At 42.9% G+C, this 24,929-nt stretch overlaps 1 protein-coding gene across 12 annotated transcripts in view; it reads right to left on the bottom strand.

Annotated features, from left to right (window-relative positions):
- NEXMIF (neurite extension and migration factor) overlaps window positions 1-24,929 on the bottom strand; it is a 490,983-nt gene that overhangs the window by 146,031 nt on the left and 320,023 nt on the right. Inside the window, exon 1 of one of the 12 annotated variants that reach the window (XM_056540516.1) lies at window positions 1,603-1,628. The exons of the other annotated variants lie outside the window; for them this stretch is intronic. The gene's annotated coding sequence lies outside the window, so the exon portion shown is untranslated. Of the gene's footprint in view, window positions 1-1,602; window positions 1,629-24,929 lie in introns of those variants that run through there. 12 annotated transcript variants of the gene reach the window in all.

Raw genomic sequence — 24,929 nt, 5'->3', positions numbered from 1 at the left:
GGCCCAATGATACAGCTCTGGAATCGGGCAAGATGAGTAACAATAACACTTTGGACAGTAAATTACTTTCTGTCTGCTTTAACTTGCACTAAATGAAATTTCTGAGCAGACAAGAAAAAAACACACAAGTTCCATCTTACAAAATATACAGGGGTTAAAACAACAGATGTGGAGAACTGAAACTAAGTTGAGCCATAAATTGTACAGCTATAGGACGATAGACTACATAGATAAGGATAAGAAGGGGGAGCAGGGGTTAGAATGGTGATTACACTGGACATGGGGGATGTAGGAAAGAAGAAAATCCAGATACAGGGCCATAAGACTACAGACAAGGATGGGGGGGGGGGGGGCAGGGAGAGGACATGGGGGAAATACAGAAGACAGTACAGCACAGGTTATAGGAAGTTTTGATAATGGGCTCAGAGGACTCAATGTAGATTTATGCTTCTTAGCCCCTTACCAGAACTTCCTATAACCTGTGCTGTACTCTCCTGTATCTCCTCATGTCCTGCTGAAACACCATTCTCACCCTGCTCCCCCCTTCTCATCCTTATCTATGTAGTCTATCCTCCTAGAGCTATACAATTTAGTGTGAATTCTCCACCTCTCTTGTTTTAACCCCTGTATATTTTGTGAAATGTAACCTGTGTGTTTTCTTCTTGTGTGCTCAGAAATGCTGTTGATATAAATGCCCATCATTTGCCTCAAACACACAGAGGGGGATTTATCAAAATCTGTGAAGTGGAAGAGTGGTGCAGTTGCCCATAGCAACCAATCAGATTGCTTTATTTTTCAGATGCTTTTTTAAAGACAGAAAGAAGTAATCAGGTTGCTACAGGCAACTACACTTCCCCTACACATGTTCTGGTAAATCTCCCCCACAGTATTTTGTCAGGTTCTCTCCCTAAATGTGGAGTAAACCTAGGCTATGTCGAACAAAACTGCATTGCTGTATTGTATTTCTAACATAAGCTGTGGCAAAGACAAATTTTAATAAGAAATTCCTATGATCTCCAAAAACAAAATCCCCCCACATACATATATAAGCATTTATCCTATAAGAGCCATATTGGTACATCAGATTTGGTCACATGACACAGGAATGTATGGTAGAAACTATTCAAATCTACATAATCAAAACAATGTAATAGAATACAGTGTATCATTGATCATAAATAGAACTAGAAAAAAGGCAACTGGAAGCTTATAAAGGAATGAATTAGCTGAGGGTTTATCGCTTTAAGAGCAGCTGTCTGGGCCTTCGCCTGTGTGATGATAATCCGCGTCCTGATGCTGTAGATCTGCACTGCAGTAATTCTACATGTGACCAAACACAAGCAAAATAACACAGTCGGCTCCACCATCACACTCAGCGAGCTGCCAACGGCATTAACAGGTTAATATTCCAGTGTGTGGCACATATGCCCCCTTCAACCCTGTAAGTAGATCCAGCATCACAAGCACTGGCCATGAACATCACACATCCCAGAGTGTTACAGGTGCACAGAATACCTGGGGATCCTGGCTAATAAGCTCATATCTTATGCTTATCACATAATAGTGCACCGTGCAGTATACACGATCATTTACTATACTTACCACACTCAGCCAGTATTCCTGATCTGAACTCACAAAATGTTCCTATGCCTCCCAAAAAATACACCAAATGTGGGTGTTGCTCAATACCCCCAGGGCCACCTATCAGATAGCAGAGAAAGTGATGCATAAATAGAGCTTAATCTGTGGGGGGAGTAACAGCATAGAATCATTACTGAAATACAGGCTTGCTGTTTGCTTGTACAATCATGGACATTGTACAGATGTAGTAGGGCTGGGTTTGTCAGGTGTAGTAAAGCTCAAACCATCACCTGGTACATTATATTGTGATTATTTGTGGTTTACATAGAACTGCAGGCAAAACAGTATTTGCTTGAAATATCTTTAGATTTACTATTATGCAGAAACAATGCTAACCTAAAGAGTTAAATAAACAAATTCAGAATCACCACATCTATTACTGTTAAAGAATGATTTCAACCCTTGCAAGGATTTTGACATAAATACATCCCATACACGAGATTGAAACAAAAAGATATGGTGGAGTCCACTTTGTTTGTCCCTAGACTACAAAAGGAATTCCTGCAACATAGTTGAGTATCGTCTTTTGAGCTGGGAAAGGATCTTGATATTCTTAGTATCCAAAAGTCTCCAGCTAGCAAGGGAAAGGACAGTTAAAATACACCATGAACTCGAATGGTCCCCATAAGTTGGCCAAAACTACTGATATAAGGAGGATTTTTATGGGAGCCGTTTGACTCTCCCCTGACCAATGATTGAAGAATGAAAGAAGGATCCTTTTGTTCCCAATAAAAATAAGCTGCTGTCAACTTAATCCCCTTTCCAACGAAAATGTAATAAATACAGCTCAGATGTGTTACGAGTAGCGCAGCGGTCGAAACTGCTGGCCGCGAGCACGCTCTTTGCCCGACTCCCCGCATGGACTGCGCTTCGCATGATGCGATGCAACAGCACTCGGTCCACCGTCTTCCTGTTCCCTCCATCCTCCATGGTAGCCGGCGCGTGCATACCTGCCTCCTAGGGCATGCACCTGTCCTCAGAGATTTAAAGGGCCAGTGTGCCATTAATTGGTGCTTGTCTGGCGCTGAACCTTTTTAACCCCACACTTCCTCCTGTTCCCTGATGGATATTTGTGGCTTATTGCCTGAGAGAAAGCATTCCTGTTAGCATCTGCTATTCCATGTACCAGCTCTCTTGCTACGTTTTCGGACCACTGTACCTTGCTGCCTGCCCAGACCTACCTGCCTGTCTCCTACTCTGAGTACGTCTCTCCCTTTTGTGCCACACATCACCTCGGCTGCCTTAGTGGACAAGTCTTGCCAAGGGGTAGCGACCTGGGAGCCGCCTGCCGCAGCAAGTGCATCCCACTTTGTGGCGGGGTCTGGTGAAAACCAGCGGCTCCTTAGACTCCGCTCCCTGGTGCCTTCGTCCACACAGGTACAGCGGATCCACACCACCAGCCGTTACAGTAAGATCCGGCCATGGATCTCGCCAAGGTGCCTCTGCTGAATGTCGCAGATCTTTCTGCCATAGTGGCACAACAATATCTGCAGATTGAGCAACAAGCGCATCAGTTATCCGTAATGATGCAGCAGCTCCTCTCCGCTCAACAGCCACAGCAGCCTTCACCTGCTCCAGTGGCTCCTCCGGTGTCTGCAGCTTACGAGGCTTCTGTTGGCTCCAAGCTACGTCTGTCTCTGCCGACAAAGTACGAAGGGGACCCTAAATTGTGCAGGTGGTTTGTGACCCAATATTCTATGCAATAGAAACTTATGGCTGACCAGTTCCTGACAGAGGGTGATATGGGGCATTTGTGGTCAGTCTTCTTTCTGGGAAAGCCCTGGCCTGGGCCACTCCTCTTTGGGACAGAAATTATCCAGTGTCCTCCAATCTGCAAGCCTTCCTTTCAAAATTCCGTAGTGTCTTTGAAGAGCTTGCATGGGTCTCCTCGGCCGAAGCAGCACTACTGAACCTCCGCCAAGGGGACTCTACTGTTGGTGACTATGCAGTCCAGTTCTGCACTCTAGCCTCTGAATTGACCTGGAATGATGAGGCCCTGTGTGCTACTTTTAAAAGGGGACTTTCCTGTAGAGTTAAGGATGCTCTTGCATCAGGTGATCCTCCATTTTCTTTGAATAAGCTCATTCTCTTGTCGACTGGTATTGATGTGCGTTTTACCAGTTTGGACACGTCGTCTTCCCTGATTGGCACCAGTGTTCCAGCGGCCACCTCATCCACCAATGTTGGCTCCTGCCGAAGAGGCAATGCAGGTGGACCGTGCCCACATGTCCAAGCTGTCTGTATTGTGCCAGCTCGGAACATTTCCTCAGAAATTGTCCTCTACAGCCACCATGTTCAGGAAACGCACGCACCTAGGGCACATGGGAGAGGCGTCTCTAGGTGTGAATTCTCCGTGTCCCCTACTGACCATGCCAGTTCTATTTTTCACCTCTGCAGGGGCTTCGTTCCATGCCTCTACCTTCCTGAATTCAGGTTCTGCAGGAAATTTTATCAACACCTCCCTGGTACACAAGCACCGTCTTCCAGTGACATGGCTCGTCAAGCCTTTATACATTTCCTCCATCAATGGTGAATGCTTGAACTATGCATTTCCGCACTGAACCACTTTTGTTGCAAATGGGTGTATTACACAAGGAGAAGATCAAGTTCTACGTGCTCCCCCATTGTACTTCTGAGCTTCTCCTTGGTCTTCCATGGCTTCAACGTCACACCCCGGTTTTGGACTGGCAAACTGCTGAAGTCACTCGCTGGGGACCTGTCTGCCAAAACCACTGTCTGGTGTCACCTCAGCCTAAGTTTTCTCTACCTCCCTCCTCCATGCCAGGTCTGCCTGTTCCTTACCAGGACTTTGCAGATGTGTTCGGCGAAAAACAGGCTGAAAGTCTTCCTCCACACCGTTCCTATGACTGCCCGATTGACCTTCAGCCAGGGACTACGCCTCCTCGGGGAAGAATCTACCCCTTGTCTGTTCCTGAAACGCAAGCCATGACTCTATACATCAAGGAGAATCTCCAGAAGGGCTTCATCCGGAAGCTCTCCTCCCCTGCCGGTGCTGGATTCTTCTTTGTGGAAAAGAAGGATGGGTCTCTCTGCCCTTGTATTGATTACTGTGGACTTAATAAGATCACTATCAAGAATCGGTACTCCTTACCTTTCTGAGCTCTTTGATTGCCTGTGGGGTGCCAAGGTCTTCTCCAAGCTGGATCTGCAAGGAGCGTACAACCTCATCAGGAGACGAATGGAAGACGGCCTTTAATGCCCTTGATGGGCACTTCGAGTACCTTGTGATGCCATCTGGTCTCTGTAGCCCCCCCCGCCCGTTTTTCAAGAATTCGTCAATCACATCTTCCGTGATCTTCTCTACATATGTGTCATGGTGTATTTGGATAATATCCTGATCTTCTTACCCAACTTGGAGGTCCAACAGACACATGTCCGTCTGGTCCGACGACGACTATGGCATAATCGTCTCTATGCCAAACTCGAGCAATACCTCTTCCAGAAGACAAGTCTTCAGTTTCTTGGATATATAGTCTCGAACCAAGGCCTCCAGATGGACCCTGATAAGTTGTCTTCATTTCTTAACCGGCCTCGACCTTCTGGCCTGCGGGCTATACAACGCTTTCTGGGGTTCGCCAATTATTATCGACAGTTTATACCACACTTTTCCTCATTGGTTGCACCGATTGTGGCTCTCACTAAGAAGAATGGTAACCCCAAATCCTGGCCTCCTGAGGCCGAAGAAGCGTTCTCTCGATTGAAATCGGCGTTTGCCTCTGCACCAGTTTTGTCGAGACCCAATGCAGAAAAACCTTTCTTCCTCAAAGTAGATGCCTCTTCTGTAGGAGCCGGAGTAATTCTGACCCAAAAGACCTCCAGGGTTAAAACCGTGACTTGTGGGTTTTTCACCAAGACCTTTTCGCCTGATGAGAGGGATTATTCCATTGGAGAACATTAACTTGTGGCCATTAAGCTCGCCCTGGAAGAATGGCGTCATCTACTGGAAGGCTCTACTCATTCAGTCAGTATCTACACGGACCATAATAATCTTTTGTATCTTCAGTCCCCTCAGCATCTGAATCCCCGGCAGGCCAGGTGGTTTCTTTTCTTCTCCAGATTCAATTTCCGGATAAGAACATTAAGGCCGATGCTCTCTCCAGGGCTTCTGATGTGGGCGGTCTGGACTCCTCCCCTCGGCACATTGTGCCTCCAGAATGTTTAATCTTGGTCACACCTCTCAACCTACAGCAAGTTCCACCAGGGAAGTCTTTTGTGCCATCCTGCCTTAGAATTAAGGTACTGAATTGGGGACACTTTTCTCTACTGGCCGGGCATTCGGGAATACTAAAGTCCACTCAGCTCATCTCCCGTCATTATTGGTGGACAAATTTCAGATTTTGTCCATTCTTGTGTTACCTGTGCCCGTGACAAGGCGCTTTGACTTAGAACTGCGGGTCTACTACAACCTCTGCCCATTCCTGAGTGTCCTTGGACACACATTGCCATGGACTTCGTCACTGATACACCACCCTCCACTAACAACATGGTCATCTGGGTTGTCACAGATTGTTTCTCAAATATGTCCCATTTTGTTCCTTTGCCTGGACTTCCCTCTGCCCCACAGCTGGTGAATCAATTCTTCTGGTATATTTTTGGTTTACATGTTTTGCTGTTACACATTGTCTCTGACCAAGGGGTCCAGTTTGTCTCCAAGTTTTGGCGGGCTCTCTGTTCTTGCCTCAAAGTCAAGTTGGACTTTTCTTCTGCATATCACCCTCAAACCAATGGCCAGGTAGAGAGGGTGAACTAAATTCTGGGAGACTACCTCCGTCCCTTTGTTTCTGCACGACAGGACAAGTTTTCTTATAATCACTGGGATTCTGAGGCTACTAGAAAATCACAATTCTATATTGTCTACGTCCGCCATCTTCATCCTCCTCTTCCTCTACCTGCCCCAGAAGAAGCATTTAATTGCGAAACGTTGGGTGACGGAGGTCCTGGTGTGTCCTTAGAAGGTGAACTTAAAAACCACTTGCTATGTGTATAAATGTATAGGGCTGTTACCTTACTGGGTGTAGCCACTAGTTGGGACACTTTTTTATTACAAAGTAGGCTCTTTTAGCTATCTGTATATACGGGTATTTTTGGGGATTAACCCCTTGTTCTATGGACCTCCGGTTGTGTATTTGTAGGACCATCTTGGTAATTTGTGCCTTTTTTTAAATGTTTTTAAATGTATGTCTTTTTTGCTAAACAATAAACATTGAATTTTGTGTCCCAGAATACCTTGGTTTTTCTTTGATGTTTATTATGTCTGCCAAATATGTTTGATTAAGGATCCCCAGTTGCAAACTCGGTCCCCGGTTCCTTGGTCCATTCAAAATTATGTGCCATATTAACCCGGTGTCTTACAAACTCTGCCTGCCTTCTCTTCGCATCCCAAACTCCTTCCATGTCTCCCTCCTTAAGCCGTTTTTCCCAGGGGGACGTTTCTCCTTCACCGGAGTCCGATGCTGTTGGTAAAATTATATTTTGATATCTATGTTCTCTGTATTCACACACAATACACACCATTATCCACCGGGGTTCCTTAGCCAATCAGTTCACACTCAGAGTGTTGCCATATAAAAAGGCTGTAATTTATTTTGGGGTATGATTTTCTTCTGCTGAGGTTTTTCTACATGTAAGAGAACATCCATCTGTATCGATACATATGAATTAAATCTGTCTGCTAATCAACACGGCTGGAGTTGACTGATCACAGGGAGAAATAGATCGTAACAAATGGTCCTTCGATTGCCGGAAACAAAGAGTGGACTTTGGGTCGCACGGTACCAACCAAAATACTCAGTGAGTAGTATTGAGTCTTAAGTCGTTGAGGACAAAAGACCCCCAGCTTAACGTTAGCTGTGAAACAGGGGCTTGTTGGTATCAAGACCCAGGCCCACCTTCTGGTTCCGAACCTGATTGATCCAGTCCACTCCGAGTCATCTGAGAGGTAAGACAGACTGTTTTTCTTTCTCTCTTTTTTCTCTTTGCTTGAGGTGATTTGAATTTTATAAGATGATTGCACACCGGCACTATTGTTGATCATATAACAACTTGGTGCCATAGTGGCCGAAGACAGGCACTGTGTTGATACCAGATAGAGATCTTGATAACATGGGCCGAAGAGGCTTTCTTGGGGTGTAGCCTAAAATAAATAGACACTACCTGTTGTCTGGGACAAATAACAAAAAGATTGGTACCTGATAGAGATATTGAGTTGTTTATTCTGTACAGAAGTAGCTACAAGTAATCTAAAAAGATTACAGTAAAGCTACTGTCACTTTCTGCTGTGCAGTTGCAGTCTCACAGAGGAAGTGAATGTATTCTACTAGTCTACCGGTTTCTTCTCCTTTTGTTCCTCCAGCTATTGAAAACCCTGGGGTTAATTTGTCTTTCCTTGCTCCTGTTATTTTTGGAACACTTTTGTTATTATTCTTTGTGTACGTGTTTATTTACTACTTTGTCTGTTATAGAAGTTCGAGAGGGGTTGTTCCTGTTTTCTACTTTGCTATTCAGACACCCAGAATAGATCATGATGGGGAATAGGTTGTGTAAGGGATCTGCTTGCACTTGTTTGTGTTGCTGCCACATTCCACCTGCTCCTTTAGAGGGAGATAAGAAATGTATGCATAGCAAATATCCACATAATGTCAAATACTATCACAAATTGGAAATAGATTGTGGGTTTAATGGAAAATGAACTGTTAAGGGGTGCCAAGACCTTGTAGATAAAATTAAATCCTTTGATCCCAAAGACCAAAGAAGACATGGTCTGTCGGTGGCTGAAGAATGGCTGCAGCAGGCACAGAATAGGGTAGAAAACCAGAACAAAAAGAAGGATAGTTTATGTAAGCCTCAAAATCAATTGCCCTTGGTAGATGACGAGGACAACACCTTGTGCAATGCACGATGGCAACTGCCCTACCATGCCCCACCAATAGCACAACCTGAAATTCCTCTCGTACCATTATTCAATCCTGCCCTGCCACCAGCACAGACTACTCCTCCTATACAAGCGTCTCCCTCTGGTCCAGCCCAGCTCCTCCCTGCCCCGCCTCCTCCAGACCGGGTCCTCTCTGTGAAGGTGAAAGTTTTTTTTACAAGGTGGTGATGGTGATGACAAGTGTGATGAGTACACTGCTGTTCCCACACCCGAGCATAGCGGTGGCGGAAGAGGTCGGGCGGCAACAGGGGGGAGAGGAAGAAGAGGTAGATCGAGGGGACAAGGTAGAAATAAGAGAAACAGAGAAGGTTGGCCAGATAAAGGATGGGTGGAGAAAAGATAATGTTGGTCATGCTACCAACAAGGACACCTGACTAGGGACTGTCCGGATGGACCAGAACCCTGGAAAACAGAGTGACTAGACATGGAGAGTATAAGTCACCTGGGAAAAGTGAGATATGTTGACAAACTACCAGAGGTGACTTTAAAAGTAGTTTGGGTTTAATAACAGATTGACTGTACAATAATGGCACGCTTCAAGTGGTAGGATTAAAGAATAGTGTCTTACAGAACAAAAGAAGCTTGGATATGGGGCACTGGCTGGTGCAGGGAAAGAACCGCACCCAAGTCAGATCTAACAAGAGAAAATAAATAAATAAAAAATGTCTCTAGTGGATAAGGGAGATGGAAATACTGTTTTTTGCTTAACATCCACTCAAAGAGGCAGCCCCACCCTATGTGGAGGTGCGGCCTCCCCAAACCCGGGAGGCCATAGTCACTCCCACTGTTTACCAAGTCCATCCTGCCAGAGTAGACCCTCCCACTGAACAAAACCTAATAACTTCTACTTCTGTGGCACCAGTCACCACCACACCTCAAGGGAGGTAGATCCCCTCTGAGAGAGTGTTTCACCACTCTGAGTCCGAAATATCGGATGATGAGAGCAGGAACTCAGACTTATGTGCCTGTACCCCTTGTATGACCCACACCTTGATAGAAACAGTTGCCAAGGGCCTACAGGTTATCCCCAGACTTTTAGACAAAAGAGACTTAAAAAGCGTAAAAACTAAATAAATAATAAATTAGGCCCCAATGTATTTGTAAAAGCAAAAAGGGGATAAGCATACAGTTATAAGCTAAAAGGGAAATGTAAAGGTGACTGTATGTTTAAGAGAATGGGAAACAGTATGTTACTGAAGGCACAGAGGAAGGTAGGATTAGAACAGGTGAGAGTGTTTATGTAAGTGATACTATGGTACAAGAATGTTTAAGAGTCCAAAAATTTGGTTGGAACTGTAAAAAGTGTTAATACTTTGTTCAAGAATATACTGAATGAGTCGGGGGGGGGGGGGGGGAGGGCACAGGTGTCCCTTGGATCAATGAATTGCGTAATAACAATAGTGAATACTTCCCTTTTTAAAACAGTTTGTATAAATAAAAAGTGTTTATAATGAATTGTTTCAAAGAAGGAAAAAGATAAGGAAAGTCCACATGGTTAATTGAATGTTATTGAATATATTTGCATAATTTTATCTGTTTATACTTTTGTGAATGTATGAAGAGCCCTGTGTGTGTGTCCTATCTGTTATTATTATATCTTGTATATGATTTTTTGTATTTGCAGTCTTTGTGTTATCGGTTGTTACAAAAGAAGAGAATGCTTGCAGATGATGCAGTGAAATCTGTAATGATATCTACTGTATATACAGCACTTGCTATATCTAACATGCTACATTTTTAAGTTAACATTGTATTTCCATGGTGATGGAAGACATAAAGTCAAACTTCTTTCTCCTATCTCTTATGTGAGATATGAAATTAATTTAAACTTTGTTGCATAAAAAGATAGAATGTCTGCTCCTGTTATACAATGTGTGTTGTGGCACCTACTATATTCTATGTCCCAAAATGGCATCCAGGGACTAGCCAACACCCTAGCATTCCAAAAAATGGGCTTGTCCTAAAGGTAGCTGTAATATAATTATTGTTTTGTCCTTCACAAATATTGCCCAAAAGGGGAGGGGATTATATTTTATATGGATATAGAACTGTGTAACATAGCAGGAGAATTGGTGAATAGTTTAGTAAATTATGTGCAATGAAAAGTGGTTTAATAAGTGACAAAAGAGATAATTTCTTGGGATAAAAGGTAATCAAACTTTGCAGTAATACATTAAGTAAATATAAAATATTGCCGGATTAATGGAAATTCTGGATTATGTAAACCTGCTTATTTTATTTTCAAGGATATGTAACAGGGGGGGAGAATAGCAACTCGCGTACCCAGCTACAGCACTGAACTCCTGTTCATACGGGAACAATCAAAAGAGATAAACTCATAGAGTTCGGGGGTGTTTTAAATCCAGATCTCTTTCTTTCTCTCTCTCTCTCTTTCCCTCTGTTTTTCTCATTGTTCTCTGTTAGAGCGCCATTCCTAGTTTTTTTTGTTTTTCTTTATTTGTTCTTGTGTTTTTTTTCTCTACTCAGTATAGCTTATCTTTTTGCATCACAGATACTGTTAAGTCACCTTTCTGTTTTACTTAATTTTGCCTTAGATACTTGTAAGACTCCGTAGAACAAACTGTACTGTTTTTGTCAGCTTAAAAGTGCTGCTTTTAAAACATTGTTGTCCCATTGGGTTAAATGTTGATTGAATTCACTGACATGTAGTAAGTAGTGTTGGTGCTTTCAGGAATTCCAACCTCACCACACCACAGTCCCCCTCCCTGCTTACACCCCCTTATCTTATCTTATACAGCACATCCTTGAATACAGAATCCCCATAACTTCTAGAGGAGGGATTTTAGACAAATAAAGAACAAAGGATGTAGTATAATTAATGGCCTCTGCCGATCACCTGACACCAAACCAATCATGCCCATATCCCTGTTTCAATTATGCAGCAGTATTGATACATGAAGTGACCCATGTCTTAAGAGGGGGGAGGTATGGGGCACTAATATAACTTTTGTGCCTGGCATACGGCTTCACAAACTAGTAAAAACTTTTGTTCCCAATGTCTGATATGTGCAAGACACAATCCACAAGGAGGTATTAGACCAATGAGAGGCAAATTTCCAACCCCAAAATACTCATTCCAGCACATCTGCATGGATTTTATTGAACTTCATAATTGTGAGAAAAAGAAATATTGCCTAGTGATAATCGATGCATTAACCAAATAGGTAAAAGTATTTCCCACAGAAGTGCTGATGCCCTAACAGTATCTAAAGCTTTACTAAAAGACATGATTCCACAATTTGAGACTCCAAATAGATTTATGGTGATAATAGTCCACATTTTGTGAATCTAACTATACAACACCTAATAGAAGTAATGGGTATAGAAGTAATAAATCACTTTGCACACCACCCCCAGTCAGCAGGGCTCGTAGAAAGACATAATAGTATACTGAAAAGCAAACTGAGAGAAGCTATGGAAGAGACAGGGAAAAGTTGGATGTACTGTTCACCATGAGCTGTTCTGAGTATGCACATTACACCCACTAAAGATGGATTAAGTCCTTTTAAGATGATGTATGGTAGACCGTATAACATACCTTTGTTACCAAATGAGACACATATTGAGACGGCAGAGAGAACCTTAGCAGAATATATGTCAAGACTGCTGGAGCAGAAACAAATTAACCAAGTCTGTTGACCCCTTGACAACGCAGGACGAATATTTACGTCCTGCGCCGGCTCCCACGATATAACGCAGGGTCACGCGGTGACCCCGCGACATATCAGGTCGGTCCCGGTGGCCATCAACGGCCGGGACCCGCGGCTAATACAGGACATAGCCGATTGCGGTGATGCCCTGTATTAACCCTTCAGACGTGGCGATCAAAGTTGACCACCATGTCTGAATTGAAACTGAAAGTATCCCGGCAGCTCAGTCGGGCTTATCGGGACCGCCGCGATAAAAACGCGGCATCCCGAACAGCTTACAGCACACCGGGACGATCCCTACCTGCCTCCTCGGTATCCAATCGGCGAATGACTGCTCCGTGCCTGAGATCCAGGCAGGAGCAGTCAAGCGCCAATAACACTGATCAATGGCATGTTAATACATGCGAGTGATCAGTGTAAAAGATCAGTGTGTGCAGTGTTATAGCCACCTATGGGAGCTATAACACTGCAAAAAAAAAAAAAGTGAAAAAAAAGTGTTAATAAATGTGATTTAACCCCTTCCCTAATAAAAGTTTGAATCACCCCCCTTTTCCCATTAAAAAAAAAAACAGTGTAAATAAAAATAAACATATGTGGTATCGCCGCGTGCGTAAATGTCCGAACTATAAAAATATAGAATTAATTAAACCGCACGGTCAATGGCGTACACGTAAAAAAATTCCAAAGCCCAAAATAGCGATCAAAAAGTCTAATCAAAACAAAAATGGTACCGATAAAAACTTCAGATCACGGTGCAAAAAATGAGCCCTCATTCCGTACGCGGAAAAATAAAATGATGATAGGGGTCAGAAGATGACATTTTTAAATGTAAATTTTCCTGCATGTAGTTATGATTTTTTCCAGAAGTAAGACAAAATCAAACCTATATAAGTAGGGTATCATTTTAACCGTATGGACCTACAGAATAAATAAAGATAAGGTGTCATTTTTACCGAAAAATGCACTGCATAGAAACGGAAGCCCGTTTTTTCTTAAATTTTGTCGCATAATTATTTTTTTTTCCATTTTGCCATGGAGTTTTGGGTAAAATGACTAATGTCACTGCAAAGTAGAATTGGTGGCGCAAAAAATAAACCCTATTATGGATTTTTTGGTGGAAAATTTAAAGGGTTATGATTTTTAAAAGATAAGGAGGAAAAAACAAAAATGCAAAAACTGAAAAATGCTGAGTCCTTAAGGGGTTAAATTCTAGATGGGGGATCCATAGAAGAAGGAAAAAGTTTGACATCTTAGACTGGGTCCTCATAAAAGTGATCAAGAAGAAACACTGACATTCACCTAAGTAGAAGGGACCCTACCAAGTCCTCCTAACCACCCTACAGCAATAAAGATAGCTAAGAGGAATACCTGGATCCATCAGTCTCACTGTAAAAAGGTTCTGCAGGCAGAGCAGGGTGAGAAGGCTGAGGGGTCTCCAATAAGTCCGGCTACAAAGGGAGATTCTGCATAAGGCAGAAACTGTCTCAAAGCGATGAAACCTCCAATACCCTACCCCTTGGAGCTCCTCAGCTAAATAGGATGATAGGGACAATGCTTGTGGTGAGTCTGGTGGGAATTCCAGGAATCCTCGAAAGGATAATCTCCAACCTTTACGATACAAAAATACCATGATTAGACACAACTAACAGACTGGGTAGCTGTAGGTAGACCTCTCAATTTCACATTCCCATAGGGAACCAGTAGTGCAATACTAGTAGACCTGTGTCAGTTGATTGAGTGTGGGGATTTCAGACAGGCAAAAGTGATAAGAAATAGTAATGTACAGTACAGACCAAAAGTTTGGACACACCTTATCATTCAGAGTTTTCTTTATTTTAATGACTATGAAAATTGTAGATTCACACTGAAGACATCAAAACTATGAATTAACACATGTGGAATTATATACATAACAAAAAAGTGTGAAACAACTGAAAATATGTCATATTCTAGGTTCTTCAAAGTAGCCACCTTTTGCTTTGATTACTGCTTTGCACACTCTTGGCATTCTCTTGTTGAGATTCAAGAGGTAGTCACCTGAAATGGTTTTCACTTCACAGGTGTGCTGGTGTGGAGGAGGAGGTGTGATGGTGTGGGGGTGCTTTGCTGGTGAAACTGTTGGGGATTTATTCAAAATTAAAGGCATACTGAACCAGCATGGCTACCATAGCATCTTGCAGCGGCATGCTATTCCATCCGGTTTGTGTTTAGTTGGACCATCATTTATTTTTAAACAGGACAATGACCCCAAACACATCTCCAGGCTGTGTAAGGGCTATCTGACCAAGAAGGAGAGGGATGAGGTGCTGTGCCAGATGACCTGGCCTCCACAGTCACCGGACCTGAACCCAATCGAGATGGTTTTGGGTGAGCTGGACCGCAGAGTGAAGGCCAAAGGGCCAACAAGTGCTAAGCATCTCTGGGAACTCCTTCAAGACTGTTGGAAGACCATTTCAGGTGACTACCTCTTGAAGCTCATCAAGAGAATGAGTGTGCAAAGCAGTAATCAAAGCAAAAGGTGGCTACTTTGAAGAACCTAGAATATGACGTATTTTCAGTTGTTTCACGCTTTTTTGTTATGTATATAATGCCACATGTGTTAATTTATAGTTTTGATGCCTTCAATGTGAATCAACAATTTTCATAGTCATGAGAATAAAGAAAACTGAATGAGAAGGTGTTTCCAAACTTTTGGTCTGCACTGTATATGTATGTGTATATATGTGGCGAAGCCACGGGGTGTGAAGGTGAGGTGTATGGGGCAGATGTTGTAGCCCAGGGGCAAAGTGTTATTAACCCCTAATGTTCGTGACACCAGGGCTTGGTTTTCCCTGTAACAACCCGAACGGTAGTACTGATATCCCAAGGTTAGGCAGGGCAATAATAGTCCAAGACCAGGTTAGGGTTAACGGTAGCTTTACTGAGGTAGACAGAAGAAAATAGTCTTTACAGCTAGGCCGGGATCCCAGAGAGGTGGCCAGTAACACAGAATGATCTCGCAGCTTGCTGGGACTTGTAGTGAATTTAATAGACTTAACTTTAGCCACACAGACATGGACTTGACTTGCTGTAATGTGGCTATAGGTGGCTTGAGGCCTTCGGGTGCTGGACACTAGCACTGAGATGTCTGGTCTTTACTATTCCTCAGCAGGAGTGATGGTGTAAGAGCAAGATTGTAATGGCTGCCCCTCTTATAAAGGGGGGCTGAGCCAGAAGCCCGTAGGTCAAGCTGCAGGTCACCTGGTTAGCTGGTGCTCTCTGGGTAACATAATTCATCATGTGACAACTAAAAGGTCCTTAATACATAATGCACATAACACTAAATACAATATATATTACTATGGGGGAGACACTGCTGGAGAGCCCCAAGGACACAGAAGGGGACTCAACCTGACAGGGCCTAAGGACTGTACAGGACTATATCACGTACTGGGACATCACATGTATATACAACTATTTTTTTCACTATATTTGAGTGCTGCAACCATTTTGTTTGCCTCTCTCTCTCTCTCTCTCTCTCTCTCTCTCTCTCTCTCTATATATATATATATATATACATATATATATATATATATATATATATATATATATGTTATGCTCTATTTGGGAAAGAATGTAATCTATGGCAACAAACCTCGTGTAGGACAAGATGGAGTTCATAAGTATCAATAGACAGTATTACCTACTGACTATACAATGTTTATAGAAATAGGCCCTTTGCATGTATGTGTAGTGACCAATGATAGTGTTTTTTTATAATGTTTATAATCTTGGCTATATCCAATTGTTATGTATTCTGCAAAATCAAGAATTCAGGGGTTATACCTCTGTCTCAGATGGAATTGATGAGAACATGGTGATTATATGTGTGAGCTCTATCTTCTTCCTAGTGATGTAAAGTGTGGTTCCTGCCAACAGCATGTTAAATACTAGCATTCAATCTGCTGGTGGAATATAGTCATTGGGATATTGAGAAGATATTGCAAACAATATAATCAAAGGGGGGATTAATGTTATGGAAACTAAACAGTTAATATCCTTAAAGTACAGAATTTGTTGAGTGGCTAGAATGGCTAAGCTACAAAGCCAAAACATTAAAAAGAGAAAATTGCCTAGTATGTGCGGGTGCCAGGCCCCACTTAGCTGCATCACCCTTTCCTTTAAACCCTAGTACAGATCCAGAAGGTTTAAATTGTATGATAAAACTGTTCCAAAAAGCATACACATCTGATACTAACAAAACCTGTCATACATTGAGTTTATTGTTTCCTCAGGTCCAGAGATCTCAAATACCCCTAGCGGTCACGGCATTTCCTGGCAATATTACTCTCTTTGCACTCCCAGGGAATGAGAGGAGGTAGAAACCTGGGATCGTTGCCTGATGACTACTGTATGGAGAGGATTAAGATAATAGGAAAATATAGTGGCTGGGTTGAGCATGATACCCAAAGGGCTGACGTCTGGTGGTTATGCGGAGATAAACGGCTAAGAGCTAGGATCCCAGCTAATGTCCGAGGGGATTGTGCTGTGGTCCAACTGGGTATGCCCCTCCATATCCTGTCAGAGTCACCCTGGAAAAGAGGCCACTCACGCAGCCGAAGGGGCACCTCTCCTAAAGGGTCTTTTGATTCTCAGGTGTACATTGGCGAGATAGTTGTTCCACGTGGAGTGCCTAATGAGTTTAAAGCCAGAGATCAAGTGGCAGCAGGGTTTGAGTCTCTGTACAGTAAACAAAAATGTTGACTGAATAAATTACATCTACTGTAAGCAACAGAGGTTTGTAAATTATACAAGGGATGCAGTCAAAGGATTAGCAGAATAATTGGCCCCCAACTCTTTGATGGCCTGGCAAAATAGGATGGCCCTAGATATAGTACTAGCAGAAAGAGGAGGGGTCTGCAAAATGTTTGGCAGTATGTGTTGTACCTTTATTCCCAACAATACAGCTCCTGGAGGAATCGTGACCAGAGCAATCGAAGGAATGACTGCATTATCAAATGAGTTGGCCGAGAACTCAGGAATAAGTGACCCATTCACCAACTGGCTTGAGGGATGGTTTGGAAGATGGACTGGATTGGAGACATCGGCCCTCATCTCCATTGCAATTGTGTTGGTCATCTTAGTAACCTGTGGGTGTTGTTGCATTCCCTACATCCAAGGACTATCTCAAAAACTGATTGAGACTGCTGTGACATGAACTATATACCAAACTATTTCTCTGGAAGAAGATGCCTATGATGATACTCCCTTTATATGAAGCAAAGTCAAAAAACCCAGCTGAGGAAGGGACTTATGCTGAAATGAACTGAGAGAGTGAAAATAGATATCAGAGGAGGGAATGTTGGTAAAATGATATTTTGATATCTATGTTCTCTGTATTTATATATATATATGTATATATATATATATATATATATATATATATATGTATATATGTAGTCTGACTTTAGATGGTGTTGGCCGGTTTTATATAGTTTCAATTAACCATTGTCTTAGTTCTGGACAGTGCCCAGTGATGCTCGAAAACTATCCAAATGACCTTGGTAAATAATGAGGCTTTTGTTGGATATAAAGCTTTTTCTATGATAAGGAAGAAAGTGTAAAAGGAACCCTGTGATTGGTAATAAAGTTATACACCATTATCCACCGTGGTTCCTTAGCCAATCAGCTCAAACTCAGAGTGTTGCTATATAAAAGGGCTGTAATCAATTTTGGGGTATGATTTTCTTCTGCGAAGCAGTTTTTTCTGCATGTAAGAGAACATCCATCTGTATCGATACATATGAATTAAATCTGTCTGCTAATCAACACGGCTGGAGTTGACTGATCACAGGGAGAAATAGATCCTAACAGGCGCTTCTGATGTGTTTGAGGTGAAGTAGATTCTGGTCACCAAGACTGTCAGAGGGAGACGGTTCTTTCCTGTGGATTGGAAGGGGTTGGGCCAGAAGAGAGATTTTGGGAACCCGATGAAAACATATTGGACCAGGATCTTGTGCGTAGTTCCTGCGGGCAAAAAAAAGAGGGAGGTCTAGGGGGGGTACTGTTACGAGTAGCACTGCGGCCGAACCTGCTGGCCGTGGGCGCACTCTTTGCCCAATTCCCCGCATGGACTACACTGCGCTTCGCATGATGCGATAGCGCTCAGTCTGCCGGTTCTCACCTGCCCCGCCGTCGTTTTACTTCCTTCCTGGTAGCCGTCGCGCGTATACCCGCCTCCTAGGGCATGCGCGCCAGTCCTCGGAGATTTAAAGGCCCAGTGCACCATTGATTGGTGCTTGTCTGGCGCTGAACCTTTTTAACCCCGCACTTCCTCCTGTTCCCTGCCAGATATTTGTGCCTTATTGCCTGAGAGAAAGCGTTCCTAATAGTATCTACTATTCCATGTACCAGTTCTTTTGCTATGTTTTCTGACCACTGTACCTTGCCGCCTGCCCAGACCTACCTGCCTGTCTCCTACCTGCATCACCTCGGCTGCCTTAGTGGAGAAGTCGTGCCAGGAGTAGCGACCTGGGAGCCGCCTGAAGCATCAAGTCAATCCTGCTTTGCGGCGGGCTCTGGTGAAAACCAGAGGCTCCTTAGACTCCGCTCCCTGGTTCATGCCTTCGTCCACACAGGTACAGTGGATCAACACCACCAGCCGTTACAAGCTGTTAACCTGAACACAACATGATTGGCCCTCCATAGAAAACGCTTAACAATGCATGTTAAATGTAACCCTATGGATACCACCACTCCTCCTGCTGTGTTCTAAATAAAAGCACAAATTCATGCAAGACGTTCTGTCTCTCTGAATCAGCGCGCAGCTCCTCTACCATCTGTACGATTAGTTGTGCACAAGCCTCTGCCAGTTCAAAAATGTTAAATTTGGCTTATAGGCTTCACATGAACCTGTGACATCTCTGATGCTGTATGGGCCAAGGAAAAGAATTGGCTGTCAGTAATGCCAAGTTTATGCCATTTATATTAATTGATTTACCTAGAAGATGAAGGCGGTATAAACAACCTGTAAAGCCTAGCTGCTTCTGAACTACAATGCACAGCACAATGTATCATCCGGTTGATTTTACAGAATATTATGTACATAGATATTTCTAGCACATATGAATATACTCTTATGGGATGTTAAAGGGGTTGTACAAATTCCTTAAAAAAATTACAGCCTGCTAGGGTGATAAAATAAAAAAATATATAGCATACTCATCTGTTTTATCCCTGATGAGTCTAGCAACATCACTCTGGTCCTTCCCAATGTCTTTGTTTACTTCTCTGCAGCGATGACATTCCTGGACACACTACAGCCAATCAATGGCCTTAATGGTCTCATGCCAGCTACCACTGAGGCCAGTGATTGGCTGCAGGATGCTCTGGGAAAAGTTAGTCATAAAGGGAAGTAAACAAAATCAGTTAGAAGGACCATCGCTGATCTCATATTTTAATATTTTATCACCCTAGTTGGTAGACAACCTCCTTAAATGTTACTGTTCTTTGAAAAAGATGTTTTCATGTCACACTGACATGTTTAAAGTTTTTATCAGTTAGAGTTGCAATGCTGAGAGTCCTACAAATCACTAGGTATTGGTAGGAGAAGTGCCAGACTGTGCAGGTGTCTTCAATTTGGTGTTGTCACTCACACTGGTCACTGAAAGTTCAACATAGCACCTCATGGAAAAAAAACTCAACCAAAGAAGTTGAGTGCACATGCTCAGCATCATATCCAGAAGTTGTCTTTGTAAAATAAACATATTAGTGCTACCAGCATTGCTGGAGAGGTTAAAGGGGTGGTGGTAGGGTCAACCTGTCAATGCTCAGACAATATGCTGCACACTTCATCAAATTGATCTGCATGGTTGTCATCCCAGAAGGAAGACTCTTCTAAAGATGAAGCAGTTTGCTAAAGTAAAGCAGATTAAGGGCATGGATTACTGAATCCATGTTCTGTGGAATGATGAGACCAGGATAAACTTATTTGATTCAAATTGTGACTAGTAAGTGTGATAGCAACCAGGTGAGGAGTACAAAGACAAGTGTATCTTGCCTACACTTGAGCATGGTGATGGAAGTGTCATGGTCTGGGGCTGCATGACTTCTGCTGATACTGGGGAGCCATGAATGCCAACGTGTACTGTGAAATACTGAAGCAGAGAATGATTCCCTCCCTTTTGGAGACAGGGTCGCGGAGCAGTATTGTAAGATGATAAGGACCCCAAGCACATCTCTAAGATGACCACTGTCTTGGTTTTGGACTGACCATGTCTCCAAACCTAAACCATATTGAGGATCTGTGGGGCATCCTCAAACAGAAGAGTGTAAAGTCTCTAACATTCACCAGCTCTGTGATGTCATCATAGAGGAGTGGAAGAGTACTCCAATGGCAACCTGTGAAACTCTGCTGAACTCAATGTCCAAGAGACTTAAAGGGGTACTCCCGTGGAAAACTCTTTTTTTTTTTTTTTTATCAACTGGTGCCAGAAAGTTAAACAGATTTGTAAATTACTTCTATTAAAAAATCTTAATCCTTCCAGTCCATTAGCTGCTGTATACTACTGAGGAAATGCTTTTCTTTTTGGATTTCTCTTCTGTCATGACCACAGTGTTCTCTGCTGACCTCTGCTGTCCATTTTAGGAGCTTTCCAGAGCAGGAGAAAATCGCCATAGCAAACATATGCTGCTCTGGACAGTTCCTAAAATGGACAGCAGTGGTCAGAAGAGAGCACTGTGGTCATGACTGAAGAGAAATCCAAAAAGAAAAGCATGTCCTCTGTTGTATACAGCCCCTAAAAATTACTGGAAGGATTAAGATTTTTTAATAGAAGTAATTTGCAAATCTGTTTAACTTTCTGGCACCAGTTGATTTAAAAAAAAAAAAAAAGTTTTCCACAGGAGTATCCCTTTAGGGCAGTATGGGAAAATAATATGGGAGTTACCTACACAGTATAGCAAATTAGCATGATTTCAGCTCCTCAACACCTTTGGCTGCCATGAGCAGACAGGAGGATCTCAGGAGAAGTACATTTTCCGGAGGTGGGAGTCCATCTATCAGACATTTATGGCACATTCTGTTGAGACCTGAAGAGGGGTAAAAACCCCACAAAACGTGTTGTCTCCTATCCAATAAACCAAGCGTTACACTTCTGAAATATTAGCATGTTGTCTTCTATATACTATGTGTACATAAAGATTTACATTGATGATCACATAGAAATTAGGGAATAAATCACTGATTGCCTAAATAATCCTCTAGTTTCTTCAGTTCAGTTTCTTTCATTCTCTACTACTGAATTGCTCTACTTCTCTAAATGTTATCCAAATTTTAGTCTGAACTGTTTTCAGCTTTAGTTTAATTGTTCTGATAAATGTTCTCTCCAAATGTTCACCCACAATCATAAACACTGGACAATACAAAGTACCAGTCTTGTGTGATGACAATTTATCATCTAAAGAACCTTTTTTTTTTACTTACGGTTCTCTAAAATCCATTTCTCACACAAGATCTCACAGTATTTATCTGCAGAAAACACACTCTAAGCCTAATCACAAGATTGACAAAAGCCTCTGTTATCTAAATAGGCAACGAAAACAACAGTCAGATGGTAATGATTTATCCTGACAAGACATTGTATTACTTCCAATAATAGCAAAACTTAACTGTGTCCATACCAAAGCTCCAGGTAACACAACTTCAGGGCTGAATTAAACAAAATGTCGCTTCTTCATACCACTATTTGTCAAATTCTTGCAGTGGTGGTGAAGCTTTTTTTTATCATTGGGATGTGCATATGTGCACAATGTATACTGTAATGTATGTTAAAGAAGTACCGTATTTTTCGCCCTATAGGACGCACCGGCATATAAGACTCACCCAGTTTTAAAGGTGCAAAATCTAGAAAATAAAGATTCTGAACCCAACAGTGATCTTCAACCTGCGGACCTCCAGATGTTGCAAAACTACAACTCCCAGCATGCCCGGACAGCCAACGGCTGTCCGGGCATGCTAGGAGTTGTAGTTTTGCAACATCTGGAGGTCCGCTGGTTGAAGACCACTGGATAGGAGGTAATACTCACGTGTCCCCGCCGCTCCGGACCAGTCACCGCTGCCCTGGATGTCGCTCCATCGCTGTCGCCGCGTCCCCGTGGTGTCCCCGACGCTTCGGATGTCTTCTTCCCTGGGATCCACGCTCTCCGTCACCGTCATCACGTCGCTATGCACGCCGCTCCTATTGGATGACGGGACGGCGTGCGCAACGACGTGATGACGCTGAAGGTGAGCGCCGGCCATGCAGGGGATCCTGGCACGGAGCAGACACCGAGGAGGCAGGTAAGGTCCCTCCCGGTGTCCTGTAAGCTGTTCGGGACGCCGTGATTTCACTGCGGCGGTCCCGAACAGCCCGACTGAGCAGCCGGGTTAGTGTCACTTTCGCTTCAGACACGGCGGTCAGCTTTGATCGCCGTGTCTGAAGGGTTAATATAAGGCATCACCGCGATCGGTGATGTCCTGTATTAGCCGCGGGTCCCGGACGTTGATGGCCACAGGGACCGCCGCCACAGGTGTGTATTCGCCGTATAAGACGCACCAACTTTTCCCCCCCAGTTTTGGGGAAGAAAAAGTGCGTCTTATACGGTGAAAAATACGGTACTCTGGATAGAAAAAAGTAAATGTATACATGCTTAGGATGGTAGTATGACATTAATAAAACCTCCCCCGTTTGTGTCATTCCCACGCTGCTCAGGGCTTCCAGATCTCCATCCAAATGTGCAGAAAATGCCCGCCCAGTGACTGGCCATGGCAGGTCACTTCTGCTGGCAGTGATTGGCAAAGTGGGCATTACCTGTATGTCAGTACAAAAATCTGGAAGCCCTAAGCAGTGAGACCAGCAACATGGGAATGACAGCAAAGGAGGGGTCCGTTATGCTGCCATTCTGAGCATTTTTAAAGGGAATCAGTATCACTTGCACTAACCTGTTGGTACAGGCTTGCAGTGTGGGGGATACGGATGAAAATAATTTTGCTCCCTCATACATGGCTTTATTCCACTGTAATTCCTCATCTTCAAGCCCCTTGTGAACAGTGAAATCCAGGCAACATTTATTGTCATGGATCATCGCCTGCACTAAGCTTACTTTGCTGCAGAATGGAGCTTCAATTTGCAGCATAACAGCTATGTTGGTGACTATTGCACATGCAGATAAAAGGCATGCTGCAGAGTGGAGCTCCATTCTGAAGCATAGTAAGCTCAGCTCGGGTGAAGATGTGACAAAGAAGGTTTTGGCTGGACCAAGGTTGATTGGAGGGGTAGATTTGCTTTTGGTGAACTTTTTCCACATACTGTAATACCATATTACATTATTCTGTAACCCTGGGTACATTATAAAGATGAATTATTACAGTCACATTAAAAATTCCTTTGACATTACAAAGTATTGCGCATTTCATCTAAAACACTTACGTGATAAAACTAAAGAAACTCGGGCTGTCAGGACTTCCAAGCCCACACATTCCACTGGGTACCGAGGTGATACGTCAGGGGTATTCAGCTTATCAAGTCCCTAATCCCCTGTGGTAAATCTGCCTACCGGGATCCAGTTGTAAACAGATGGGAAATGATAAGTAGTAGGGTATTGCTACAGATGAATTTACCAGAAGAAAAAATTATAATGTGTTGGTCAAACTAAGGAAAGAAATTAGTCACAGGTTCATCCAATAATAAACGTACAGGTCATTCAGAGGAATTAAATAACCAACATTAACTAATACCTTCATATTAACAATACTAATTTCTCTTGTTGCATAGAGCCAGCCAATGGCTGTTTGTCTTGATATATATAGTTAAAGAGGTTATCCAGGAAAAAACTTTTTTAGATATAAATACCAGAAAGTTAAACATATTTGTAAATTACTTCTATTAAAAAATCTTAATCCTTTCAGTACTTATGAGCTGCAGAAGTTGAGTTGTTCTTTTCTGTCTAAGTGCTCTCTGATGACACGTGTCTCGGGAACCGCCCAGTTTAGAAGAAAATCCCCATAGCAAACCTCTTCTACTTTGTGCAGTTCCCGAGACAAGCAGAGATGTCAGCAGAGAACACTGTTGCCAGACAGAAAAGAACAACTCAACTTCAGCAGCTGATAATTATTGAAAGGATTAAGATTTTTTTAAAGAAGTAATTTACAAATCTGTTTAACTTTCTGGAGCCAGTTGATATAATAAAAAAAAAGTTATTTCCTGGAATACCCCTTTAAAGGGGTATTCCAAAGACTACATTTTACATTTAAAAGCACCCATGGTGGCAGTAATGCATAAAAAACTGAACTTCTATTGATCCCCTGCTTGTGTCTTTACGATGGGGCTTGTCTTTGCTGTCAGCGCTTTCTTTTTCCTGTCCCGACACATAGTACATACCCACTTAGCCAAGCTTTACCGCAAGCAAAATGTATATAAGTCCAAACAATCCAGCTCTCAATTCTATGTAGGAACAGAGTTCAGTATGGATGGCTCGGAGAAGGGTCCCACGACAACTAAGAAAATGAGAGGAGTTCCAGCTGGACGGGTCCCATGAATCTTGATCCTTTATTACAACATTACAATATTAAAACAGTATCTACATAACCAGGGGTCAAGTAGGAGTTGACATGCTTCGGTTCCTTGGACCTTAGTCATAGACCTGTA

This window comes from Hyla sarda, chromosome 9, assembly GCF_029499605.1.
Source record: "Hyla sarda isolate aHylSar1 chromosome 9, aHylSar1.hap1, whole genome shotgun sequence".
Classification (NCBI taxonomy): Eukaryota; Metazoa; Chordata; class Amphibia; order Anura; family Hylidae; genus Hyla; species Hyla sarda.
This window is presented reverse-complemented; position numbering and strand designations above follow the sequence as displayed.